This window comes from Ailuropoda melanoleuca, chromosome 16 (genome assembly GCF_002007445.2).
Source record: "Ailuropoda melanoleuca isolate Jingjing chromosome 16, ASM200744v2, whole genome shotgun sequence".
In the NCBI taxonomy this organism is placed as follows: Eukaryota; Metazoa; Chordata; class Mammalia; order Carnivora; family Ursidae; genus Ailuropoda; species Ailuropoda melanoleuca.
Window position 1 is genome coordinate 1,996,502 of NC_048233.1, and position 23,470 is coordinate 2,019,971.

General features: G+C 35.9%; 1 protein-coding gene across 3 annotated transcripts in view; it reads right to left on the reverse strand.

Moving 5' to 3' along the window:
• The window catches only part of ADIPOR2 (adiponectin receptor 2), an 88,873-nt gene that overhangs the window by 60,232 nt on the left and 5,171 nt on the right, over positions 1 to 23,470 (reverse strand). The window lies entirely within an intron of this gene.

A 23,470-nucleotide genomic window follows, 5' to 3' on the forward strand; every position in this document is an offset into this window, starting at 1 on the left:
TTTGAAATGTACCTTCAAAAAATCCAATTTAATGATCTATAAAAAAAGAAAAAAAAACTTGATCAAGTAATTCTATTGATATTTAACTTGCAAAAAAAGAAGTTACTGCAGGTCTCAAGAGTTCAATTATGACTCTTAGGGCTATATCCAAGACCATGATGTTTCAAGGAAAGCCTGTTTCCCTGCCTATAAAAAGAAGTATTTGTGAAAGAATTTTATTTAACTACACTAAATGCACAAACTATACCATAACAAGAGAAAGTTAAGCATGTATTAAAACTATATCTAAGACTTTCAATAAACTATTACATAAAAGTTCTGAAGTAATCAAGAACAGAAGATTCAGACAACAAACATTAATTTCTGAACAAAAAAACACAATACCACCACTTTCTTAAGTGAAACCACTGAGAAGCTTAAAAACAAAAAAATTAGACCTTACAATTACACATATAACTGGTATTACTCTTTTCTGGATAGCAATATAAACTGTAGTAAATCTCCAGCGTACACAGAACAGGATATGCAGACCAGTACATAAAGAACTACCTAAAAAAATGGCCTGGACTCCTTGACCTAATAACCCAACTCTTTGGAATTTCTCCTTGAAATTTATACTACAGCAATATAAAAGGGAAAATCTATATGCACAAAAGCATTTTATTTTAGGGAGGGGGGAAGCAGTAACAAAAAAATGGTAAACTATGTTCATTTTTTTCATTAGAATATTAAGAACATTTACAAAATATACAAATGGCTTGTTTATGGTATCTTAAAATTAAAGAGCAAGACAAAATGCTTATTACAATTAGATAAAAAAAAAAAAAGATTTACAGCTATATAAAAATGCGTGTGCCTAAATACAAAAGTTAAAAAGGCAACTGACCTAAATGAGTTGAAAACTTAGGTCCACACAAAAAGTTGCTTTATTTATGACTGCCAAAAGTTGGAAGCAAGCAAGATATTCTTCGATAGATAAATGGATAAACTGTGATACATCGACACAACAAAATACTGTTCAGTAATAAACAGAAACAAGCCATCAAACCATGCAAAGAAACTTACACAGAGGAAACTTACATGAGTATTGCTAATGGAAAGATGCCAATCTGAAAGGCTACATACTGTTATGATTTCAACTATATGACATTCTGGAAAAGGCAAAATTAGGGAGACAGTAAAAAGATGAGTGATTAACAGGAGTTCAGGGGGGAGAGAGAGATGAATAGGTGGAGCACAGGATATTTTTAGAGCAGTGAAAACTATTCTGTATGATACTGTAATGGTGGATATGTATAATTATATGTTTCTCACAACCCACACAAAGAATAAACCCTATTGTAAACTATGGAATTTAGTTAATAATAATATATCAATATCGGCATAGCAACCGTAACAAGTATACCACCCTAATGAAAGATATCAATACTAGAGAAAACTGGAGGGAATGAGAGAGGATATACGGGAACTCTGCACTTTCCACTCGATTTTTCTAACAACTTAAAATTGCTCAAAAAAACAAAGTATTGGGGCACCTGGGTGGCACAGCGGTTAAGTGTCTGCCTTCGGCTCAGGGCGTGATCCCGGCGTTACGGGATCGAGGCCCCACAGCGGGCTGCTCCGCTATAAGCCTGCTTCTTCCTCTCCCACTCCCCCTGCTTGTGTTCCCTCTCTCACTGGCTGTCTCTATCTCTGTCGAATAAATAAATAAAATCTTAAAAAAAAAAAAACAACAACAACAAAGTATTGGGGTGCCTAGGTGACTCAGTCAAACTAATCTGCCTTCGGCTCAGGTCATGATCTCAGGGTCCTGGGATCGAGCCTCACATCGGGCTCCCTGCTCAGTGGGGGGTCTGCTTCTCACTCTCCCTCTACCACTCTCCCCACTCTTGCATACACGTTCTCTCTCAAATGAATAAATAAAATCTTTAAAAAATAAAAAAATACCTATAGCTACAATATTTTGCTAATGAATACACAATATAAAAATATGTAAATTGTAACATCAATAATATAAAACATGGGATTGGGTGAAAGTGCTGAATATGTTGTTATCAGCTTAAAATAAGCTGTTATGTTTTTATGTAAGCCTGATGGCAACCAAAAAGAAGATAGCTCCAGTAGACACATAAAAGATAAAGATTCAATGCATACCAATATTTAAAAAATCATTAAATCATGAAGACAGCAAGAGAGAAAGAATGGAACAAGGGAAATAAAAAAGTCAGAAAACAGTAAAATGGCAACATAAGTCCTTACACAGCAATAATCATTTAAATGTTAGTGGATCTGATTCTCCAATGAAAGACATAAGAGTATGTGAGTGGATTAAAAAACAAGATCCAGGGGCGCCTGGGTGGCACAGCGGTTAAGCGTCTGCCTTCGGCTCAGGGCGTGATCCCGGCGTTGTGGGATCGAGCCCCACATCAGGCTCCTCCGCTGAGAGCCTGCTTCTTCCTCTCCCACTCCCCCTGCTTGTGTTCCCTCTCTCGCTGGCTGTCTCTATCTCTGTCGAATAAATAAAATCTTTAAAAAAAAAAAAAAAAAAACAAGATCCAACAGTATGCTCACTACAAGAGATTCACTTTAGCTACAAGGACGCACATAAGCCAAAAACAAGAGATGGAAAAAGGTATTCCATGCAAATAGTAAATGAAAGAGAGCAGGATATTATTCAGCCATCAAAAAGAATGAAATCTTGCCATTTGCAATGATGTGGATGGAGCTAGAGTGTTGTTATGCTAAGCAAAATAAGTCAGCCAGAGAAAGATAAATACACATCATTTCATTCTTCTATGGAATTTAAGAAACAAAACGGATAAACATGGGGGGGAAGAGAGAGAGGAAAGGAAACCTTAGGAGACTCTTAACTACAGAGAACAAACTGAGGGCTGACGGAGGGAGGTAAGTGGGGGATGGGCTAGATGGGTGATGGGTATTAAGGAGGGCACCTGTGATGAGCACTGGGTGATAATAAGTGATGAATCATTAAATTCTACACCTGAAACCAATTTTACCATATATGTTAACGAACTAGAATTTATTTTGAGAGACTGCGCACACAAGCAGGGGGAGGGGCAGAGTGAGAGAGAGAATCTCAATCAGACTTCATGCTGAGTGCAAAGCCCAATTCAGGGTTCAATCTCACAACCCCGAGATCATGACCTGAGTGGAAGTCAGACACTTAAACCACTGAGCCACCCTGACGCCCCAACTAACTAGAATTTAAATAAAAACCTGAAATTTAAAAAAAAATTTTAAAAAGAAAAGAAAGAGCAGAAGTAGCTATACTTATTATACCAGACAAAAATAGACTTTCAGTTAAAAACTATGACAAAAGGTAGACATTATTTAATAATAAAGGGGTTAACTCATCAAAAGCATATAATAATTGTAAATATACATGCAACCAACACCACGGAATCTATATAAAATAATTACTAACTAAACTGAAAAGAGAGACAGCAATACCCACTTTCAAAAATGGATAAATCATCCCAACACAAAAGCAGTAAGGAAACACTGATCTTGAATAACACTTTAGACCAAATAGACCTAAGAGATATATAGAACATGCCATCCAACAGCAGGAAAATAAACATTCTTCTCAAGCACATACAAAACATTCTCTAGGCTGAATCACATGTTAGGCCTCAAAATAAGCCTTAACTAATTTAAGAAGACAAAAGTATACCCAGTATCTTTTCCAACCACAATGGTATGAAATTAGAAATCAGTATCAGGAGGAAAACGGGAACACTCACAAAAATGTGGAAATTAAATGACATGCTCTTGAACAACCAATGGGTCAAAGCAAAAGTGAAAAGATAAAAAAAAAAATACATTGAGACAAAGATGGGGGGGAAATGTCAAAACTTCTGGGATGCAGCAAAAGGGTTTCTAAGAGGAAAGTTTAAACCAATAAATACCTACACTGAGGAAAAAGAAAAATCTCAAATAAACAATCTCACTTAATACTTCAAGGAGCCAGAAAAAGAACTAAGCCCAAAGTTAGCAGAAGGAAGGAAATAATAAGATTAGAACAGAAAGAAAATACAGACTAGAAAAACAATTTTAAAAACCAATGACACTAGGATGTGGGGTTTTGTTCTGTTTTGTTTTTACAATAAACAAAACTGACAAAACTTTGACTAGGCTAATCAAGCAAAAAGATTCAAATAAATAAAATAATGATGTAAGAGATACTGCAACTGATACTGAAGAAATGGAAAAGATCATAAAATACTACTATGAACAATTACACTCCGACAAATTGAATAATCTGGAAGAAATGGATAAACTCCTACAATCATACAACACAGACTTAATCATGAAGAACTAAAAAATCTGAACAAACCAGTAACAAAAAAGTAAGAAGACTGAAACAGTAATCAAACATCTTTGAACAAAGAAAAGCCCATGACCTTCACTGGTAAATTCTATCAATAATTTAAAGAATAATTAATGCCAATTCCTATCAAACTCTTCCAAAAAGCTGAAGAGAAAGGAGCACTTCCAAATTCACTTTACAAAGCCAGCATTACCCCAATACCAAAGCCACACAAGGATACTACAAGATAAAAGAATCACAGGCTAATATCCCTGATGAACACAGATGCAAAAATCCTCAGCAAAATACTAGGAAACCTAATTCAACAGCACATTTAAACACTCATGTACCATGATCAAGTCAAATTTATCCCTGGGATTCAAGGGATGCTTCAACATACGCAAATCAACAAATGTATTATACCACATTAACAGGATCAATATGATCACAGTTCATATGATTATCTCAATAGCTAACATCTCAATAGCCAATGACAAGCTGACATCATATTCAATGGTAAAAAGCTGAAAAGCTTTACATCTAAGATCAGGAACAAGATCAAGATGCCCATTCTCACCCCTTCTATTCAATACGGCATTGGAAGTTGTAGCCAGAGCACTTAGGCAAGAAAAAGATATAAAAGGCAGCCAAGTTGGAAAAGAAGTAAAATCTCTATCTGTAGATGACATTACCTTATATACAGAAAACACCAAACGGGTGCCTGGGTGGCTCAGTCAGTTAAGACTTTGGCTCAGGTCGTGATCCTGGGGTCCTGGGATTGAGCCCCATGTCAGGCTCCCTGCTAGCTGGGAGTCTGCTTCTCCCTCTCCCTCTGCCCCTCCCTCTGATGGTGCTCTCTCTCTAGCCCACATAAATAAATAAAATCTTAAAAAAAAAAAAAAGAAAAAATGAAGACTCCACCAAAAAGTGTTAGAATAAACAAATTCAGTAAATTTGCAGGATACAAAACCAATATACAAAAATCAATTTATTACACTAAACAATCAAAAAATATATTAGAAAACAACCTCATTAGAATAGCTTTAAAAAGGATGAAATACTTAGGAATAAATTTAACTGAGGAGGTGAAAGATCTATACACTGAAAACTCTTATGATATTGATGAAAGAAACTGAAAACGAAGGAAATCCTGCCATTTGCAACAACGTGGATGAAACTGGAGGATATTATGCGAAGTATAATGAGCCAGACACAGACTGACAAATATCGCATGAACTCACTTATATGCGGAATCTAAAAAAGTCAAACTCATAAAAACGGAAAGTAGGGCTGGGTAATGCAGGACACGGAGAGACATTAATAAAAGCATGCAACGTTTATACAGGATAAGTTCTGGAGATCTAATATACAGCACGGTGACTACAGTTAATAATGCCGTATTGTATACTTGCTACTACTAAGAGGAAAAATCTTAAGTGTTTGTTTTCAGGACCAAATAAAAAGGGAGTTGAGGATATGTCATGTGAGGTAATGGATATGTTAATTATTTGACTGTGGTACCCACTTCACTATATATATATACATGTGCATATACATACGTGTGTATATATATGTATATCAACCAAATCATCCTATTCTCCTAAATTATATATAATTTTTTATTTGTCATTTAAACCTCAGTAAAGCTAGAAGGAGCAGGGAAGGAATCTACATAGCAGCACTATTCACAATGGCCAAAAGCTTAAAGAACAGATGAATGGATAAACAAAATGTGTTATAATCATAATATTCTTCAGCCATAGAAAGAAATTCTAATTCATGCTACAACATGAAAGAATGCCATAAACATTATGTCATATGTTATATATTAAACCAGACACAAAAAGAGAAAAACTGTATGATTCCACTTACATGAGGTTACTAGAAATAGGCAAATTCATAGACTGAAAGTAAAACAGAGGTAACCAGGAGGGGGAAGGAGGGAGTGGGGGAAGTTATTGCTTAATGGTACGTATTTCCTTTTTGGAATGATGAAAAAGTTCAGGAAGTAGCAGTGATGGTTACACAACACTGCAAATGTACTTAATACCAATGAATTGTACACTTAAAAATGGATAAGATGTAAATTTTATGATACATATTTCACAATAAAAAAAAAGGAATGAAGTACTGATACATCCTACAACATGGATGAATCTTAAAAACATCTGCTAAGTGAAAGACATCAAATACAAAAGGCAGCATTATCTTATGATTCCATCTATATGAAATATCCAGAATAGGTAAATCCATACGAACAGAAAGCAAGATTACTGGCTGCTAGGAGCTGGATAGAGAGGAAAATGGGAGTAACTGCTTGATAGGTATAGGGGTTTCCTTTGGGGTGATTAAAAAAAGTTCTGCAACTGGGCTGTGGTGATGGGTGTACAACACTGTGAATGTACTTAATGTCAATGAATTGTATGCTTTAAAATGGTGAATTTTGGGGCACTGGGTGGTTCAGTCGGTTATTTGTCGACTCTTAGCTCAGGTCTCTATCTCAGAGTTGTGAGTTGAAACCCCACTCCATGACCAGCTAGGTGCTGAGACTGCTTTAAAGGAAAAAAAGTTAATTTTTCCACAATTTTTAAAAAGAAATCTAGAATATTAAAATGTGTAATGCTTTACTGCTAGCTTTACCAATTCTGTATATATCAAAAAGTACAAATTTTTTATCAAATCTGTATGTATGTATCTTTATGTATCAAAAGGTACAATTCTTTCAAATATATGTGGTATAAACCAATTTTTAATAAGGTAAGCATAATTTACTTGTCACAGTAGCCAAAAAAAACTTAAAATCTATTGTATCATATATAGTAATAAGAGGGACAGATCATTGAAATTTCTAAATAATTAGCCACACTTTTAACTTGCTTCTCCCCCAAACCTTTAATTAAGGTCAAATAAAATTCTTTAGGGGCACCTGGGTGGTGCAGTCGTTAAGCGTCTGCCTCTGGCTCAGGGCGTGATCCCAGCGTTCTGGGATGGAGCCCCACATCAGGCTCCTCCCCTAGGAGCCTGCTTCTTCCTCTCCCACTCCCCCTGCTTGTGTTCCCTCTCTCACTGGCTGTCTCTCTCTGTCAAAAAAAATAAAATCTTTAAAAAAATAAAAATAAATTAAAATAAAATAAAATTCTTTAAAAAGTTATAATTTACACTCTTCCACTCTGTGCTTGTCTCCTTGTAGAGGTGCTAATGATCAGCAAATTGACCAGGAAATTTTGTAATGAAACAAAATGCTAAGAATTTAGATAATCTAAAACCCAGGTAATCAAATGTTAGCTATAAACAATATAATGGGCTCTTCAAGTGTTTCTGCTAAAACAGTATTGATTAGACAAAACATTTGTCTCCTAGGATTTTGAGTAAAATTCACTACTAAGGGTAAAGACCTAAGCATAACTTTTTCTTCCTAAGCTCTGGTAAGAAAACTTTAATACCCATACCTACAGTAATTATGATTATGTAAGGTCCCAGAGGTATATCCAGTTGTCTCTAGAGATGCCTCAGAATTCACCCAAACAACTAACGAAATTAGCTTAAAATGTAAATGAGAATCACAATGCACTTTCAGAAATGGGGACGTACTGTATAGTGGCATAAGGCAGTTGCTTAAGCGATATATAATACTTTTTCCTCCATATTTTTTTGTTTGTTCCTTTCCAATGTGCCTTAGTTCTTAGCTAAGGATCCTAGGATAAACAGTACCACTAAACAAGGCTGCATTCCTATCGTATGAGTTCAGCTTTATTTCCTATTCATTCATTCACTCGCCCATTTTGTCAAACAAAATTTACTATATGCCAAGTTTTGCGCTTTTCCCTGCTTTCTTACTACAGTTTTACTACAAGGCAAGAACTAGTTATATAAATGACATTTCTTTCTCCTAAGAAAAAAGTAGAAAGAATACATAAGAAAATAACAGAAAATAAACGCAGGTTTTGGGGGGGGAATGGATACTAAATTTAGAGGCCAACTATTCAGGGTAGGATAAGAAAAAAATTAGAAGCTATTAAAAGCAAACATTACTCAAAAAAACAAAAAAGCATATGGTAATATATATCCCTTTCCTATGCTTGTCATTCTAAAGAAAAAAAAAAGATTGCCTAATGATTTTTAAGCTATTAATAAAGGAAAAATATTCCAAATCAAAAAAATCTGGAACTTTTATACTTTCTCCAAAAACTAAATAATACTCAAACAATATACAAAACCCAGTGTTCAAATATTTATTATAGTATTAGGATTCAAAAAACTAACCTCAGCCCCATAACCTCCAGCACATTCTAGGGATAATGGGAAAGACAAATAGTCCTGAGGTGTAATATTATTATCTATTACAATGATCTACTGCAAGTTTCAAAAAGAAATTATGGGTGGAGGAGAAAAAAGATTTAGGTAAGGCACAGAGAACAAAAGTATTAAAACAATGAACTGTCCCGCTTTAAACAAATGATTGTCTAGTGAGGAAAAGTAAAAAATAGGAAAAGTATTTGAAACTAGGCTTTAATTTGCTCTAAGAGTCTTAACAGTAAAAGGGAGTAATACGGGAGATGGAAAGTAAGACTTCTGAGTATCTGTCAATCAGAAGAGTCAATCTTTATTCTACTTACACCGAAAATTTTCACTGATCAAGATTCTGTGAATACCGTGCTGTATTACAANTTCACTGATCAAGATTCTGTGAATACCGTGCTGTATTACAAAAAGCTTAAAAAAAAAAAAAAAAACGACAGAATACAGCTGGTAGGAAGAAACAAGTAACTAAGAGGTACTCTGAGTCTATGAATAGGTGCAGAAATCCTATACAAATTTTCAGCAAGTAGAGCAGATATAGGGTCTTTTAAAACTTCTGGGTGGCCAGGAAGTGATGATGAGGAGAGAAAAAAAATACCGCTAAATTTTTCAAATCCTACACCTACATCCTCCTAAAACTGCAAGGCCCCTCTTTCCCAATATCTAGATTAAATATCCTCTGAGTGAATTATTATGCCCACAATGTCTGTTGGAAAAGAGACTTATTTTCTGCATAAAATCGTTCAAGCATACATCCTACTACTTTTCTCTTTAGGAAATACATTCTTGGGTGCCTGGGTGGCTCAGTCCATTAAGTGTCTGCCTTAGGCTCAGGTCATGATCCCAGGGTCTTGGGATCCAGCCCCGCATCTGGCTCCCTGCTCAGCGGGGAGCCTACATCTCCCTCTCCCTCTACAACTCCCCCTGCTTGTTCATGCTTCCCCCACCCCGAATAAATAAAATTCTCAAAAAAACAAAAAGAATGAATTTGTTTTTGGAAATGAAGTTTGAAGAAACAAATATTCAGTTGACATCAGGAAACACAAATTAAGAGAAAAAGCTTGAAAATAGTACTGGATATTACCAGTATAAAAAGTGATACTGAAATAGTTACTAGCCTAACTAGTCAAAATCCTTTAAAAAGGAGAAAGTTATGGAGCACCTAGGTGGCTCAGTCTGTTAAGCATCCGACTCTTAATCTCAGTTCAGGTCTTGATCTCATGATTGTTAAGTTCAAGCCCCACCCTGGGCTCCATGCTGGGCGCAGAACTTTAAAAAAAAAAAAAAAGTTATGTAAAGAAGTGAGGAGGAACAAAAATGAAAGTGAAGACTCCAGGAAAACACCAAATATTATATGATAAAGTCAGAACTAGAACCTAGATCTCCTGACTCCCCGTCAAATGTACTAATACCACGTTGCCTTCCTAATGGGAAAGCAATGGAAAATTTTAAATTCCCACCTCTTAGACATCACTTTCCCTTCAAAAAATACTCCATAAAGTTATTACATTGCTTAAAAGCACCACAGTTACTTAAATGTACCTCAAAAGCAATTTTTTTACCTGAAGAAATTGCTAACTTAATTGTTAAGACACTTCAGCTCTAATAATATAACTCTATTCTAAGAAGTACTTTTAAGAAACCAATAGTTCTTATGTTCCATGAGGGCAAGGATTTGTTTCGTTCACTGTTGAAACCCAAATTGCAACAGATATACAGCCAACCTTCAATATAGGTTGCTTGAATGAATGAATGAATGAATGAATGAATGAATGAATGAATAATTGAATGCATGCATGTCCCATTCTCTAAGGGGACAAAAGGAAAGAAGAAAAGGAATTAAAATTATTTATATGTAATCATACAACTGGGCTTGTCAAGATAGATCATATTAGTGCAACGTATTATTTCACCTATTTTCTAATTTTGATTTTAAAGAGCAGACAAGATGTGGAAAACAGTATGGTAGTTCCACAAAAAAATTAAAAATAGAATGACTATATGATCTAGCAATTCTCTTTCTGGGTATAAATGCAAAAGAACTGAAAACAGGGCCTGGAAGAGACATTTATACACTCATGTGCATAACAGCATTATTTACAACAGCTAATATATGGAAACAACCCAAGCTTCTATCAGTGGATGAGTCAATAATGTAATCCACACATAAAATAAAATACTACTTAGCCTCAAAAAAAGAAGGAATGTCTAGGGCGCCTGGGCGGCTCAGTTGGTTCAGTGACTAACTCTTGCTTTCAGCTCAGTTTGTGATCTCAGAGTCGTGGGATCAAGCCTTGCGTCGGGCTGCACACTCAACACACAGAGTCGGCTTGGGATTCTCCCCCTCTCCTTCTCTCTCTCTCTGCCCCTCCCCTCACTCGTGCACACGCAACTCTCTTTCTAAAATAGAAAAGGAAGGAAGGAAATTCTGACACAAGTTACAACCTGGATGAACCTTGATATTACGCTAAGTGAAATAAGCCAATCACAACAAAACAAATACTGTATGATTCTCCTTGTATGAAATAACTTAAGTAGTCAAAATCATAGAGACAGAAAGGAGAATGATGGCTGCCAGGGTTTGGGGGTGGGAGAGAACAGGGAGTTATTGTTTAATGGGTATAGAGTTTTCATTTTACAAGATGAAAAGATGAATGGTGGTGATGGTTGCATAACATGAATGTACATGACTGCACACTTTAAAAATGTATAATAAAAAAGAGTAAATTTTATATGTATTTTACAATTTTTTTAATAGGGGGAAAAAGTCAATCCTAAAAAGTTACACACTGTATGATTCCATTTTTATAACATCCTTGATGGGGCGCCTGGGTGGCTCAGTCGTTGGGCATCTGCCTTTGGCTCAGGGCGTGATCCCGGAGTCCTGGGATCGAGCCCCACATCAGGCTCCTCCGCTAGGAGCCTGCTTCTTCCTCTCCCACTCCCCCTGCTTGTGTTCCCTCTCTCGCTGGCTGTCTCTCTGTAAAAAAAAAAAAAAAAAAAAAATCCTTGAAACAACAAAAATAAAGAAATGGAGAACAGACTAGTGGTTGTCAGAAGTTAAGGAAGGCGTGAGAATGAAGTGGGTATGGGGCGCCTGGATGGCTCAGTCAAGCATCTGATTCTTGATCTCAGCTCAGGGCTTGATCTCACGGTCATGAGTTCAAACCCCGCACTGGGCTCCATTAAAGAAAAAAAAAGAAGAGAAGGGAAGAGAAAGAAAAACAAGAAAGCGGGTGTGGCCATAAAAGAGTACCATAAAAGAAGATACTTGGCGTAAAAGAATTGTTCTGTATCTTGACAATGCCAGTACCGTGATTATAAATATTGCACTATATATAATTTTGCAAGATTTTACCACTGGGAGAAACTAGGGAAGTGTATGGGGAATCTCTTGGTATCATTTCTTACAACTGCACATGAAACTACAATTATCTCCAAATGAAAAGTTTAATTAAGAAAATGAGAGGGAAGTGTACCTGGGTGGCTCAGCTGGTTCAGCATCTGACTCTTGATCTTAGCTCAGGTTTTGGTCTCGGGGTCATGAGTTCGAACCCCTCATTGGACTCCACGCTAGGCGTGAAGCCTACTTAAAAAAAAGAGAGAGACAGAGCAGGCAAGCCCAGCTCCACAGTTTTAAATGTAATACTCCACACCAGAAATTTCAATCCAAGGAGTGGAAAATTATAAACATAGCTTCCAATAAACATGCATACCACAGCACTAATAGCACCTCAGTAATAAACATAATTTCTAAAAAAAAAAAAAAAGCTCATCCCTACACCAAATGATGATAATGATAATAAAAACTACAGTAACAAGTTCCTCAGAAAGTCAAACACAGAGTTACAGTGATTCAGCAATTCCACTCCTAAATATATAGCCAAAATAATTGAATGCAGGGATTCAAACAGATACTTGTACACCAACACTCCCAATAACCAAAACATGGAAACTCTACTAGCAACCACAGATAGATGAATTGATAAACAAAATGTGGTATGAACATACAATGACATATTAAGCTATTAATAATAACAAAAGAGAATGAAGTTCAGATTCATGCTACAGAATAATCACAGGTAAAACACAGGTTATCAGGGCTAGTGGGAGGGAGTAAAGGATATTGCTAATGGTTAATTTTGTTTTCAGTGATACAGAAGTTTTGGGATACTGGTGATGGTTACAAAACACTGTATTTAACGCTACTGCAGTGTAAACTTAAAATGATCAAAATGGTAAGCTTCATATGTATATTTTGTCATAAGAAAAATGTTAATATCAGCTATAACTTATTTAGTGCTTTACTGTATGCCAGGCACTGTGTCTTTTAAATTATAAGAATTAACTCAGTTAAAACCCTGTTAGATGGGTACTATTCCCACTTCATAGGTGACAAAATAAAGCAAGACAGTCTACATAACTATATACAACTAGTAACTGGTGAGCTAGAATTTGAATTTAGTCAGTCTCACTCCTGGTATTCTTAACCTATACTACTTCTACAACTTAATAAATGATTAATATCAGCAAAGAAAAGCTCAATTCATTGATCCTTATTTGGGGAATAAATGAAAAGAAGTAAAAAATTTTTTAAAGTCAAATTACCATTTAAAATTGGATGAATAAAGAAAATAGAAATATATTTCGAAAAATATGCTCAGTTTAGAGCCCATAAAGTTCACAGCTTACAAAATAAAAAGGTACCAAATTAAAGTTCTAAGAACTGTGAAGTATGATAATCAAGGCAACAATTCAGGAAAATTATACTACAATACCACACTACCTCTTTGTCTAAACCTTGATGTAAAAAATATACTCAAGCAAGCGAAGTTCACAAAGAACACAAAGTATAAATGCCGTGTAACCAGCAAGAAACAACATTCTAGTATCCAGATGACCCCTTTCCCCCATTACTGCATTTTTTAAATATTAATATTAAGAGATAAACCACTTTCCTTGCCAGTTAATATGAGAGAAACCTCCCATCCGAATTCTGTAAGGACTTAAGCCAGTCATGGAACATACATCTAGTATTTTGATAGTGATTAAAAAAGAAAAAAAAAAGCTAATATTCAAAAGAAAATCTGGTACCTTTACTATCCTCGCTGGGAGGATGGGGTCCCAATGGGGTCCCACTGATGAAATAAACTATTCCATTCTAAAAAAATAATCCCATTCCACTAGTTGTTCAGATTTGTATCCACTATATTTCACTTCACACTGAAGTCAGAAAGAGGTAATGAGGGATACACCATACCACTACTTCCATGTAGAACATTTTGTACCACTCAGGTTTCCAATGAAGGAAAAGCATGAACCTGATATCAAAAATCTCATTAACCATGCAGCAACTTCAAAGGCATACCTCAGTACAGAATGATAGACCATACTAGAATAGTTTCCATATACAAGTTCCAAGTTACTGTGAAATTGGCTACTTTCACCTTAGAGAAAGCCAACAAAACCCTGGAACATATTTTGCAGCCCGTCCTCTATCACTGAATAATCTAATCACAGAACTAGAAAGTGATGGGCAGCAGCTTTTTCTCCTCACGGGTCCTGTCCCTATGCTTTAATAAAACCACCCTCTTGCACCCCCCCAAAAAGAACTAGAAAGTGATGCCCCTAGATTTCAACTATTACACCCTACTCCCCGTGGCCCTCAGAATGTGAAAACTTATATTCTAATTTTTAACCACCTCAAAGGTCCATAGCAGATACGAAGTTAATCTGAAAAGGGTTAACAATCTCTACACTTCATATGTGGTTGTGAGAGCTGAATAGGCTAAGTAAGAGAGACAAACCACCAAGAATTTATTTAAATCATGCCCTGTAAGGCTGGTGATAGACTAGGATCACTAGTTAGAAAGCTTAGCCAGATACCACACACCCAGTAGTGGTAGTCATACTTGAAGATTCTGAAGTTTCTGATCACAACAAACACTAACAAGAAGCATTAAAAAGCCACTTTAATATTATTTCATCCTCAAATTTCTGCATTTCCCTTTGCCATTTTTTTATTTGGAAGACGGGGTACCCTCAGTATAAAAAAGAATTAGCTAAGTATAAATTTAACTTTTAAAATAAATGGCAGAAGCCCTGGCTCACAATCATATGATGAACTGGAAAAGTATGCAAATACAATAAATAACCAATACCTAATCTTCTTTCACTAAGCAATATAAAGAATCAAACCAAATACAAGATTTCAAAATATATGATGGGTTCAATTCTTTATATTACCAAATAAAAATAATTTAATACATTCTTAAAGGTCTCCAAAGATGAAGATCTCCTACAAGGGTTTCTTTAAATGTTTAACAGTCCTTAAGGTCTAGAAATCAATTTTATTTACGGAATGTCAAAAGACATCATCTATTTTTGTTCTCCACAATGGTAATATCCAACACTTTGCTGCAAATCCTTATTAATTCAACTCTGACTAATCCAGGTTAAATAATTCTTATTCAGGGGTGCCTGGCTGGCTCAGTTGGTTGATCTTGGGGTTTTAAGTTTGAGCCCCACACTGGCTTTACAGGTTGCTTAAAAATAAGATCTTTAAAAAAAATAATTCTTATTCATTAAACTTTTCCATAAAGGACACATTTTCTAATTTCTGATCATTTTGTGGAGACTTTACTAGAGTCCACACAATTTTTTCATATCCTATCTAGCATAAGAAGCTCAAAATTAGATACAATACTAATAAAGTATTTACATAATACTTACAATTACTACCAGGTGATATGTAACATATGCCTATAAAACATTATTGTTTAAGCATCAAAGAGCATTCCTATAATAAGGTTTCTGCTACATTTCTGAATTGTTTGTATAATTTTATTAACAACCATAATAAATCAGTTTTTTGTTTTAAATAACAATTAGCTACATGATTTGTATTCTGTTACCTTCTGAAGTTTCTCATTTTACAAAAAAGGAAATCAGGAAAAGTAAAGATTCTCCCAAGGATTCCGTGGCAATTTACAGCTTTAAAAGAATTTTCACAACTCTCATCTTGTAATCTTTTCAAAAACTCTAAGGTAGATGAGACTTAAAGTTTAAAGGGCATTTTGGTATATCGAAAAGTACCCTGTATGGGATATCAAAGTTAGTGAGTACAAATACAGGTTCCACCATCTTGTAAATTCCTCAACTGTCATTTAACTTTCCTAGACTAAAATCTCTCATGTCACAAGAGAAAAAATATTTACCTCAATACTGTAGAGATGAATGGGTAAAGTACATAAATATTACACTCATAATAACGCATCCAGGCAAATACAAAAACAAGACTAAAATCTAGGTCTTACTTGTAGATACAACTATTCTACTGCTTCCCTTCCACTGGAAAATTTCTCAAAGAGGAGTCTATGGTTGCCGTCTCCATTCGCCAACCTCACATTCTCACTCCATCCCTCAACTGATACATCTCTACAACCTATCTTCTATTCCCACTGAGGCCACACTCAACAAGGCCATCACTGAAATCTTTCTCACCAAATCTAGCAGATACAAGTTAGTAATTGCCAAATATTTCTCTCTCACTTAACTCCATAACCTATAATTACTATAACCTATCACCAAATATAAAGTCTCTACACAGATGTCTAATTGGCACTTCAAACTTAACAAAACAGAACTCATGATTTCCCACAAAACCTCTTCTCCCCTCCAGACTTACCCATTTCAGTAAACTGCACTATCAATCTTCTAATTGCTTACGTCCTAGGATTTCTCTCACTGGTCATAATTCAGTCAGCAAGTCCTACTCATTCAGTCTTCAAAACACGGTCCAAATCTACCCATTTCTCTCCTATATTACTTCCTGGTTCAAGCCAGAAAATAAAATCTCTCTCACCTGTCCTAAATACAATAGCCTACAAAGGTCTCCTTGATTCTGTCTGTTACCCAACTACCCCACTCCTTATCCTCAGAATCCAGAATCCATTCCCCACACAGCAGCCACAGTGATCTTTATCGAAAGGTACTCCCCTGCTTTGAGCCCTCCAATAACTTTCTAACTAGGAAACCCTTACTCTGGCTTACAAAACCTTAAATGACTTAGCCCCTACCTCTGGCCTCATCTTATACCACGCTCCCCCCTCGCACACTACATTCCACCTATCTGCTCCTCCTAACGCTCCAAAAGCTCAAATGGCTTTATGTCACCTGGTTTCCCAAAGCCTGGAATGCTCATCCCTCTGATAATCACCCACTACAGGCTCCCTCTTCACAGGCTGATCCTCAACTTCAAGGTCACCTACTCAAAGAATCCTTCTCTGCCCACACAATCTAAAGCATCTCCTAACTCAACTCACTCCTTATCACATTTTACAGCACTTGTCCATGATTTTTTTTCTTTGTTTACTACTGGTCTTTTCCCACTAGAATGAAAGCTTCTGAGAGCAGAGACATTGCCTTCTTTACTCCTATATTCCTAGCACCTAAAATAGCAACTGGCACACAGTAGCTGTATTCAATAAAGTATTAGCCAAAAAAATGAATGGGGAATTACTACTCACACTTCATAAGAAGTTCAGAGGCAGAAATTAACTTCCCTGACCTCCCCAGACTCCTGACACTAACTCCTTCATTCTTCTCACTTATTAATGTTTTTATTACAGTACCTGTCACAATTTATTGCATTTATCTGTTTACATGTCTGCCTTCCCCTCTTGAACAGTGAGACTTCTTAGGGTCAGGAAGCCTTTAGAATCCATTTTTGGATCACAACACCAAGCACGGTTTGGATGCAAAGTAGGAGCTCAAAAACCTTTGCTGGATGTGGAGGAGGAGAACAGCTAACATGCACTGAGTACCTACTACATGCAAAGAACATTTCCTGTGAATTATCTCTTTAATCTTTACAATAATCCTGGGAGACAGTTAAATTATTTCCTACATTTTGGAAATGGCAAAACACCCAGGGAAGTTATAAATAACGTGCCGGAGTTAACTATATTTAAAAGTGGCAAACTAATCTACCTAATCAACCTACTCTGCCTGACACCCAAGTCAGTGCTCTTATCCACAACCCTGTTTCCATGAACCATAAGCTGTACTCAAATGCCAAAACCAGGAGTTTCAAAACTGATAACACATTGTACTTAACAACAATGTTGAAAATATTATGAAAGAGTCAAAAAATGGGCAAGAACATAGAGCCTTGCTACATACTGGAAGCAATAAAGCAAATTGATTAAAATTGGAATTCTTCCCCAAACACTCAGAACATTTCTGAGTAGAAAAATGTCAATAAAACAAAACTGGTAAGTGAAAAAAAAAAAAGTGATAAAATGGGAAAACTTCCCAACATATGTTACTGATACAGCCCTTAAGAAAATGATACAGCTGATAACTGAGAAGAGGCAACACCTCAATTTTTAAGACAGGCATTCTCAAGCCTTCATGTTCATAGCGTCTTAACTGCTATAAACACAAAAAACACGTCAAATCAGTTTGTTTTTAAAAAAATTATTTTGGATATACAAACACAGGCAACACTTTGTACAATTTACACTACTTTTTCCCCCTAGCATGTAGGCCAACTTTCAGTAAAATCACATGGAACCTGGTCTAACTGCCACATCCCACTGACCAACTTTCCTGACGAAAAAAACAGACAAATATAATCACATGAAGCAGAGTTGGAGGAAAAGCCAGTGGAGCTGACTACACAACTGGTCTCTTGTTATGCATAATGCAAATCCTATAAAGATTTCCAAAGTGATAAACAGATGCCAACTGTTGTGCACTGAGCTGCTACGTTAGGCCTTTCCAATAGTTATCAAGTCCACTTTGGCCATTTAAAGATGGTTCAGTAATGTTTGTAAAATTCACAGAACTGGACATCTAAAAGAGGGTGAATTTTACTGAGTATAAACTATACTCAATAAATTTGACTTTGTAAAAAGCTGATAAATACCATAAACATGACCAAAAAAATGTTTTTACTCCTCAGTAAAAATTATCTGAATTTATTTTGTCAAATCCCTGAAATATAAAGTCAAGTTCTCAGGATTTAAAAAACAAAGAGCTGGAGGGAAGACACTGAACCTATATGTATTATACATACTGAATTTTTTTTAAAGATTTATTTATTTATTTGAGGTGTGGGGGGACACAAGCAGGGAGGAGGGGCAGAGAGAAGGAGAAGGAGAACCCCTTGCTGGGCAGGGAGTCCAATGTGGGACTCTATCCCAGGACCCAGAGATCATGACCTGAGCCAAAGGCCGGTGCTTAACTGACTGAGCCACCCAGGCACCCTATATATACTGTATTATCATACAAAATTAAGCTAGAGAAAAGCTTTTTAAGAAAATCGTAAGAGAAAATACACTTAAAGTACTGTACCATAAAAAAATCCACGTGTAAGTAGACCTACACAGTTCGAATCCGTGTTGTTTAAGGGTCAACTGTATTCTGAAGGTTCAAGCATCAAGATGTCAATCGAAAGGCACCTGGGTGGCTCAGCTGGTTAAGCGTCTGCCTTCGACTCAGGTCATGATCCCGAGATCAAGCCCCATGTTGGGCTCCCTGCTCAGGAGGCAGCCTGCTTCTCCTTCTCCTCCCTGCTCATGCTCTCTGTCGCTCTCTCTGCTCTCTTGCAAATAAATAAATAAAATCTTTTAAAAAAAGGTATCTATCGAACACCTGCTTATCTAGTTTCCAAGGTCGTCGGATGCCAACCAGCAATGCAAAAAAACCAGCAATCTGTTTCCTCACCAAAGTGTAGCCTCAAACTATCTGTAACCCAGCTTCTATTACAAAAGTGGTTGAGAGAAATGACATCTGGGTGAGATCTACAAAATGTGCTCTGTATCCATCTACTCTTCTAAGTTATACTTCTGAATCAAGTAATCACCCAATCACATTACTCTTGCCCAGAAGTCACAAACTAGAACATGTGAAGCAGCCTGAGGAAAGACAAAAAGGCTGTTACTGTGTTGAGCCAAAAACTGCTTAAAAGATTAACAATTCAAATTTTAAAAACACACTCTGTTAAACAGTGCTGTACTAACTGGCTATGCATATAAAAAATTAAATTAGATCCCTGCCTCACATCATACACAATAAAAACTTTTCTTCCAGGCAGAATCAAGACCTAAATGTTAAATTTTAAAAAAAAAATTTTTTTTTTCTTAAAGATTTTATTTACTTATGAAAGAGAGAATCTGAGGCAGACCCTGCACTGAGCACAGAGCCCAAGACAGGGCTCTATCCCACAGCCTCAAGATCATGACCTGAGCAGAAACCAATAGTCAAATGCTTAACCAAATGAGCCACCCAGGTGCCCCTTCAAAAACTTTTAGAAAAAAATATGGGAGACTCTTAATGACCTTGGGGTATGGAGTAGATTTCTTAAGACACAAAAGACACAAATGATTAAGGGAAATAGTGATAGATTTAATAATCACTTCTATTCAACAAAACCATATAAAAAGTTAACCAATAAACCACATACACTAGAAGAAAATATCTGCAATTCACTTAACAGACATTACCAAAATAGGTAATAAACTCCTAAAATCAATTTAAAAAGGCAAAGCAAGGGTGCCTAGGTGGCTCAGTTGGTTAGGTATCCAACTCTTGATTTGGGTTCAGGTCATGATCTCAGGGTTATGAGATCAGCCCCATGTGGGGCTCTGCACTGGGTGTGGAGCCTGCTCGGGATTCTCCCTCTCTCCCCTCTCCCCACAAACTCCCACACCCTCACCCCTGCCCTGCTGGTGGCGCAAACGTGCACACTCTGTCTGCACACTCTACACCTCTCTCTCAAAAAATAAAACCACAAAGCAATAGGCATGGGGGGGGGGCACTGTAGCAGATAGTCAAATTCAAGAAATGGAAACCTGAAGAGTCAATATTTGAAAAATGCTCAATTTCATAATTACTCGAGAAAAATCTTAATTAAAAATTAAGATGATGTGATATCATCTTGTCTATAAAAATCTCATCTGATTTGCAAACATGTAAAAAAATCTGACAATGCCATGGATCACAGGAGTTGGAAACAGCAAATTCTCATATTCTCATGCTAAAACAAAGTGACACAATTTTGGAGAGTAATCTGGCAATATCTGACAGAGTTTAAAGTTCCCATAATATCTATAACCTCCAACCCAACAACTTCACTTCTGGGTAATTTTCACTATAGAATTTCAATTCAAACTTAGTAATCAATCATAGGAGGCCTCTAGCTGACTCAGTCAGAACAGCATGTGACTCCAGATCTTGGGATCATGAGTTCAAGCCCCAAACTGGGTGCAGAGATTACTTAAAAATAAATAAATTTACAAAAAACAAACTTAGTAAACCACATATGTACACATACACAAAAAGAAACAAAAATTTCACAAAACATTTTATCCATACTGCCTACAACACAAACTGATACTTTCTATCCTATTTTAATTCCTGAACTGATTTCACAACCCATTAACAGCTTCCAACATGCAGTTTTAAAAACTTGCCAAAGATCTTAAATATGTGCACAAGGATTCCTAATAAGGAATGTTCAATGTAGCTTGTTTTTAAAAGAGAAAAAATTGGAAACAACCTAAATACCTATCAAGATGATGATAAATTAAAAATGGCTGTATTCATTTAATAAAATAATGTAACTGTACCCCAGATAAAAGTGATGACTATAATTAGGTTGAAACATATAAAACTGTCATTTCTGTAGGTCAAAAATGGTAATGTATCAGGAATTTCATATGAATCGAAAATACGTGTTTCAAGAAAAACAAGTTAAGGAATAGGTAAAATATAGTTTACACCAAGTTTGAAATTACACAAAATATTATGATTTGCTTATGAATGTATTTCTATGTAGTAATTACATAAAGCAGGCATTAGGAATGATCAACACCAAATTCACGATAGTCGGTTCTGGAAACAAAGTGAAATGCAATCCAAGAAGGTGCCTGAAGTGTATGTGCAATTTTTTCCTTAAAAATAAAGGAAAGTATGAGAAAATGTTAAGATCTGATACAGCTGTATGGTGGATATATGAATGTTAATTATATCGGTCTCTGTAGTCTCCTGAATGTCTGAAATATTTTAAGGGAAAAAATCTATTACCCAAATAAAACACATCTGCAACCTAAATTCAAACCAAACCCCATGCAAAATTTCTTTCATTGGCTTGAAATGTTAATGCTTAGTCCTCACCCTTTAACTAGAGGCTCTACAAAAACAAGCAAGCAAACAAACAGCTTTTATGTACTTCCCAACTTAAATAGTTCTTTAAAATCTGTCAAGAAAGATTTACCCCTGGAAAACTGGGTCTTGTTTCTTCTCCCAGTTTAGTGCTATGTATTTTACCATATTTCCATCTTTACCTTTGTTGCCAAGAAAACTCAAATCCAAATTTTATTCTTAGTCATTGAATTATGCTGCTTTCTTTTCCTCCTTTCCTCCTTATATTTTATTACACTTCTGGATGACATAGGATATAAATAAATTCCAAGCAAATTAAAAGTAACCTGCCTGTTCCACCATGCTAAAGAGTTTTCACCACACCACTTTCTCCCATGACCAAAGGAATAAGTGTATAAATACAATTATGCATAATATGCTCACTAAACTAACATTTCAGGGCATACAGGATTAAAGTGAATATGCTGCCAGTGAAAAATAATTAGCTAATATACTAACAAAAGGAATGCATACAAATGGCCAAATTTAATAAGGTAAGTTTATCTCTTTAAGACCCTATGTTTTGTTTTCTAGCACATGGATACTGCAGAAACCAATAAGAATATGTAATACTATAAATCAGCTATAAAAAAATTCTATTTTTCTGCGCTCTTCCATTAAAAAACTTCAAGCGTCCTTTCCAACAGGTATTTCCCCCATGCCTGAAGATATTCTGGCAGTTTCCAGAATTTAGCTTCACTTTTCCTTCTCTCTGGACACTTATGATGTCTAACTAAGCCAGGCTATAAAATCATTTAGCCAGCATACATCCCCTTTAACACATGGTATATTCCAATACAGAAAAATCAAAACCATGGGTTACACGAAACAAATCCCCTATTTAATCCATTCCTTAACTTCCAAAACTGAATACCAAATGTTACGTATTAAATAGATTAATTATTCCTAACACATAGGTCCTCGGATATTCATCAGCCTTATTTATCTCTTTTTAGAATTAAAGGATGAAACAGAGAACATATCCCAAGATGACAATTTTATGCTATAATTTTTCAAGTTTATATTTCACAAAGACTTTGAAAAGGTTATTTTTAACAAAATTAAAGCACTTCACTCAGCACAAGAGCACAATCCAATTTAGGTTTTAAAAAGACCATTTACTCCCCACTTGCTATACACCAGGACTGCTGTTTGATATAAAGAAAACTACTCTCTCCTTACCCTCTAGAAATATATAGTCTACTGGGCCATCCCTCAAACTCTTTTAACAGGGGTGGCAAAATCATACTGCTTTCAAGAGCTGGATATGGAATCTAAATAGGTGAGCAGATCTTAAAAGTACTAGGAAGAACAACTACAGAATGTAAGCTCCATCTAAAATAATTCTAAATCAACTTCAAAAGAATGCCATCACAACAAAACACATCTCCCAGTGAGAGAGACATAATATGCTGCAAGGAACATTTAAGTGACAATTAGATATAGATTTTTTCTTTTTAATGCTGGCAATGGCATAGAGAAACTAGACTTCACCCACATTTGTGGTGAGCGTTTACATTGCTGTGACCTTTCTGGATGGCATTCTGGTAACACGTATCAAAATGAAACCCATGTTGCACTGTATGTTAACTAACTAAAATTTAAATAAAAATGTAAAAAAAATAACAAAAA